Here is a 5,723-nt window from a genome sequence, read left to right as displayed (position 1 = left end):
TAAAGTAAGTTGCTAATATCTGCACCTTTAGCCCCTAAACACTTCAGGGTGTGTAGCCTTAACTAGAGTTCAGTATTTGTTAATAACTTTTTCTTTGTTCGTTTAAATTGCCATACAGTGGGAGCACCTGAGTGGCTTCATTGGTTGAGCATCTGACTCTTTGGTTTCAGCTCAGGTCATGATCTCACAGTCATCCCCACCCTGGGCTCTGTGCTGAGCACAGAGCGTGCTTGGGATTCTCTCTCCCTGTCTCTCTTTGACCCTCCCTGCTCTCTGTCTCTTGTGTTCACATTCTCTCTCTCTCAAATAAATAAACTTTAAGTTGCCATACAGTGAATTGCACAAACCTTAAGTGCACCATATGATAAATTTTGGTATATATGAATATCTATGTAACCCCAAAATTTGTCAAGATAAGGAATATCATTATCTTTGCAGAAAGTTTTCTTGTGCCCCTTCCTGGTCAATTCTTTTGCATATCCCCCAAAAACATTTACTGTTTTGATTATTTTTCCCACCAGAGATTAGTTTTACCTATTACAGAACCTCATATAAATAGAACAATATAATATGTACACTTCTGTGTAAGGTATCTTTTACTCATCAGAAAATTTCAGACACATCAATGTTGTATGTATTAGTAATTTGTTCCTTTCTATTGCTTAATAGTATTCCATTGACTGAGTACACCATAGTGGATTTTTGTTTTGTTTGCTTTGTTTCTCTTATTAAACTTTTGTTTTAATGGATCTTAAAATTCTTTTACAGATATTTAATCAAGTTGTGTCCATTAAAAAGTACTGATTTTAAAAACTAATAACAAAACTGCCACATGCAGACACACAAATACACACACACACACACACACACAAATTGTGCACAAAACATTCCCCTTTTCTTCTGAAGGTTTTATGATGCATTGTTATCATTAACCAGTCTTTTACTGTTAAGCTTCAATGGCCAATAGACACCAACAGTTCTGAGACCATTCTTCCATTACTGATTAAGACTGGGGAGGCAGGTATTGGTGGTTATATTCATTTAGCCTTCTGAGCTTGCTGCGCAGACTTGGCAACCTTGCCAGTTTCAGCTGCCTTCTTGTCCACTGCTTTGATGACACTCACAGCAACTGTCTCATATTACAAACAGCAAATGACCCAGAGGAGGATAGTCAGAGAAGCTCTCAACACACATAGAAACCATATCAATGATGGCAGCATCACCAGATTTCAAGAACTTGGGATCATCTTCCAGCTTTTTCAAGAACAACAATCAATCTTCTTCGGCTCAGCGAACATGCAGGCAATATGAACTGTTTGACCATTCAGCCCAGGTGCATATCTGGCATTGATTTGGTCTGGATGGTTCAAGATAATTTATCTGAGCTATGAAGACAGCTGCTTCCATTGGTGGGTCATTTTGCTGTCACCAGCCACGTTGCCACAATGAACATCTTTGACAGATACGTTTTTGACATTGAAGCCCACATTGTCCCCAGGAAGAGCCTCACTCAAAACTTCATGGTGCATTTCAAGAGTTTCCTTCAGTTGTAACATTGGCTGGAGCAAAAGTAACCACCATGTCAGGTTTAGGAATAGCAGTCTCCATTCGGACCACAGGGACAGTATACCAATACCATCAATTCTGTAGACATTTTAGAGGGGCAGATGCAAGGACTTGTCAATTGGACAAGTTGGTGGCAGAATGCAATCCAGAGCTTCAAGCAGTGGTTCAACCGGCATTGCCAACTTGAGAGGTGACTCTCCATGCCTTGCCTCCAGCATGTTGTCACCATTCCAACCAGAAATTGGCACAAATGCTACTGTGTCAGGGTTGTAGCCAATTTTCTTAATGTAGGTGCTGACTTCCTTAATGATTTCCTCCTGTCTCTTCTGGCTGTAGGGTGGCTCAGTGGAATCCATTTTGTTAACACCAACAATAAGTTATTTTACACCCAGTGTGTAAGCCAGAATGGCATGTCATGGGTCTGTGCATTCTTGGAGAGATCTGCTTCAAATTCGCCAACACAAGCTGCAACAATCAGGACAGCACAGTCAGCCTGAGATGTGCCTGTAACCACATTTTTTATATAGTCTCTGTGTCTTGGGGCATCAGAGATGGTCACATAATACTTGTTGGTCTTGAATTTTGACAGGAAGATATCAATGGTGGTATCAAGTTCATGTTCAGCTTTCAGTTTGTCCCAACCCAGGCATACTTGAATAAACCCTTTCACATCTTGGCAGCCTCCTTCTCAAAATTTTCCATAGTTCTGTTGTCAATCCCACTACATTTGGTAGCTCAGATGACCAGTAATGGTAGACATGCCTGAATCTACATGTCCAATGACAATGATGATCATATGAAAGTCTTGCTTTCCCATTTTGGTTTAGGTTTAGTGATGGTGATCATGATACCCATGTTCCAGCGACAAATCCATTGGGAAAAAAATTGAAAGCACCATGGTTTTTTTTTTTTTTCATGGGCACGTCTGCTGCTTCCAGTTTTTAAACTAATATAAATAAAGATGCTATGAACATTTGCTTTAGGTCTTTATATGAGGATATATTTTAATTTCCATTTGGTAACTACCTAGGAGCAGCATTGCAGACTTAGAGGGGTAAGGTATATATCTAATTTTATGAAAATCTATCAAAAGTTTTCCTAAGATTTTTGTACCATTTTACACTCCAACTATCAGCATTTGAGAATTCTAGTTGGTTAATATACTCACAAGCATTTTATGTTGTGTCTTTTTAAATTTCAGACACTCTGGTAGGTGTGTAGTGGCATCTTACAGTGTTCTTAATTTTTATTTCTCTGATTACTAATGATGTAGTTTGCCTCTTCAGAAATATATAGGCCTTTGTCAGATACATAATTCATGAATATTCTTCTCCTGAGATTTGGCTTGTCTATTCAATTTCTTAATTGTGTCTTTTGAAGAACAAAGTTTTTTTTTTTAATTCTAATAAAGAGTAACTTACTTATCATTTTTAAAATAAAATGGTTTTTCTTTTATGGTTATTAATTATTGTGGACTTTAAAAATAAACTTTGCTGGGCGCCTGGGTGGCTCAGTCTGTTAAGCATCCGACCATGGCTCAGGTCATGATCTCATGGTTGGTGAGTTCGAACTCTGTGTCAGGATCTGTGCTGACAGCTAGCTCAGAGCCTGGGGGCTTGTTTTCAGATTCTGTGTCTCCCCCTTTCTCTGGCCCTCCCCTGCTTGCGCTGTCTCTCTCTCTCTCTCTCAAAGATAATAATAAAACATTTAAATAAATAAATAAATAAACTTTTCTTTCTTCCAACTCTCAAAGATCTTCTGTTTTCTTCTAAAAGCATTGTTACGTGCTTACCTTTTATGTTTATGTGTTCTAATATAGTTATCCAATTCTCCCAGTACCATTCTTAGAAAACGCTTTCTTTTCCCTAGTGCATTGCTTCAGTGCTTTTGTAGAGAAAAGAATAATCTGATGAGCATGGTCCTGTTCAGAGCTCTTTACTGTTTCACTGATTCACACCAGAATAATTCTGGTTACTGCATGAGCATGGTGGATCTTGAAGTAAGGTAGTGTAAATACTTATTTTCTTTTTTTTGAAGATTGTTTCGTCTATTCTAGTTTCTTTGAATTTCCATGTACATTTTAGAGTCAGATGATCAATTTCCACTAGAAAAAGTCTGATGGGATTATGACTGGAATTGTTTTAAATCTATAGATTAATTTGAAGAAAATTGGCACCTTAACAAAACTAAATCTTCCTGTATATGGGCATAGTATCTCTCTTTGTTTCAGAATTTTTCAGAAGAATGAGTGGTCATTACATCTATTTTTAGAAATCATTGAATAATGAAAATGAAATGCATTGCAGAAAGCAGAGCAGGGGAAAAATAGGTAGTGAGGGAAAGTTGGAAAATGTGGGTATGCTTAAACTATGTATTTAGACCACATACATTTCTTATGAAAAAAAAAAGATCAAAGATCTTGAGAAAGCTCTACAGTAGGAGTATGTTAGACCCAGTGTAAAGCCAAACCTGCAAAGCAGTAAATACTTTATTATGTAAATGGCATATCATAGCAATTTGACGTGTATGTGGTTAACATATAAGTTAAAGGAATGATGAGTGAAAAAAACAAATTCTAATCTTATCCTAAAAATTAAAGAAAAGAACAAATGCTAAGATTATGCTTAGAATTAGGTTCCTGTTTGGAAGTTAATATAATTATCTCATACCCATAGCTATTATAACAAACCAGATCTATTGCTGGCTGACTAATGAGGAACAATGATGGTCAGTTAAGGTACTGAACTGGATCTTCTTTGTGATGTTTCTGTTTCATATACTAAGTCATGAAGATAGTAGTGTTATTGGTACTGTACAACAGTGGAAGTTTTTATGATATCTGGAAGGCTGGTAATGGAAGTTTATTAAGATTACTTATTATAAAGAAAACAAACACAGTGGTTTCAAATCATCTACAAGATAGTCTTTGATTAATGAAGTTAAGTGAATTAAAGGAGCAACATCTGACATATCAGTAATACTCATTGTTCTCTGAGTTTCCTCTCTCTCTCTCTCTTACACACACACACACACACACACACACACACACACACTTTTTAAAAAATCAATTTAACACAATAGAAAGGTAAAGTGGTTTGCCTAGCCATCAGGTGGATGTACTTTATATTAGGACATTCTGGCTTGAATATGATATATTTCCATATATTCTACAGCTTCCTGTGTAATCTTAGCAGGTGGTTAAAAGGAAATGTGTGAATGGCTGTATCATCCACCCTATTCTTTATTGCTATATTAACTGGATTTTAAAAATTTTACTACTACAGAGACCATCACTAAACCAGACCCAGAAAAGCTCTACTAGCTTTTTTGGGGAGTAAATTATTTTAACTGAACATTCTAAAATTGTAACTGAGCAGTAGAATGCTAAAGCATTACATTTTTTTTGTAAACTGTTTTGAAGCAGATTCCAGAAATCAAGTGTACTTCCTGTCCTGCACATGAATACTTCATCCCAGTGCTGAAGCATGAGTTCTTTCTATCTCTATTAGTTTTCCATTTTAATCCTTTCCATCTGTGTAACAGAAGCACAAAATACTTTAAATTGTAGAGATAGCCTAATGGTTTCTGCTTTAATATGCTCTTTTGCTTCTATTTGGTGAATGTATCTTTTACTGATGATTCCTCTCATCACATAATGAGTTGTTCCACTTACTGTACTAAAAGCTTGAAAAACACAAGGTTATATGTTTTGTTCTCTAGACTGTGCATGAAATGTTACATTTAAAAAACCTCATCAGAGGCGCCTTGGGTGACTCAGTCGGTTGAGCATCCAACTTCAGCTCAAGTCATGATCTCATGGTTTGTGAGTTCAAGCCCTGTGTCAGGCCCTGTGCTGACAGGTCAGAGCCTAGAGCCTGCATTGAATTCTGTGTCTCCCTCTCTTCTGCCCCTCCCCCACTCGCTCTCTCTTGCGCTCTCTCTCTGTCAAAAATAAATTTAAAAAACATTAAAAAAAATTTTTTTAAACCATGAAATCTATGTCTTCTTTTAAATGTCATATTATAATCTCTGTTCATTTTCTCTTTTATAGTAATGCTGAAAATAACTTAGATATCAGCTGTCCAGCCTACTCATTTCATACATAGGAAACTAAAAGCCCGACATATGCAGTAGGTCACATAGATGATTAATACTTA

At 36.7% G+C, this 5,723-nt stretch overlaps 1 pseudogene; it reads right to left on the bottom strand.

Moving 5' to 3' along the window:
• Positions 1–1,037: 1,037 nt before the first annotated feature.
• Positions 1,038–2,383, bottom strand: LOC115293808 (annotated as a pseudogene).
• Between the last annotated feature and the right edge of the window lie 3,340 nt (positions 2,384–5,723).

This window comes from Suricata suricatta, chromosome 6 (assembly GCF_006229205.1).
Source record: "Suricata suricatta isolate VVHF042 chromosome 6, meerkat_22Aug2017_6uvM2_HiC, whole genome shotgun sequence".
NCBI classification, from domain to species: domain Eukaryota; kingdom Metazoa; phylum Chordata; class Mammalia; order Carnivora; family Herpestidae; genus Suricata; species Suricata suricatta.
This window is presented reverse-complemented; position numbering and strand designations above follow the sequence as displayed.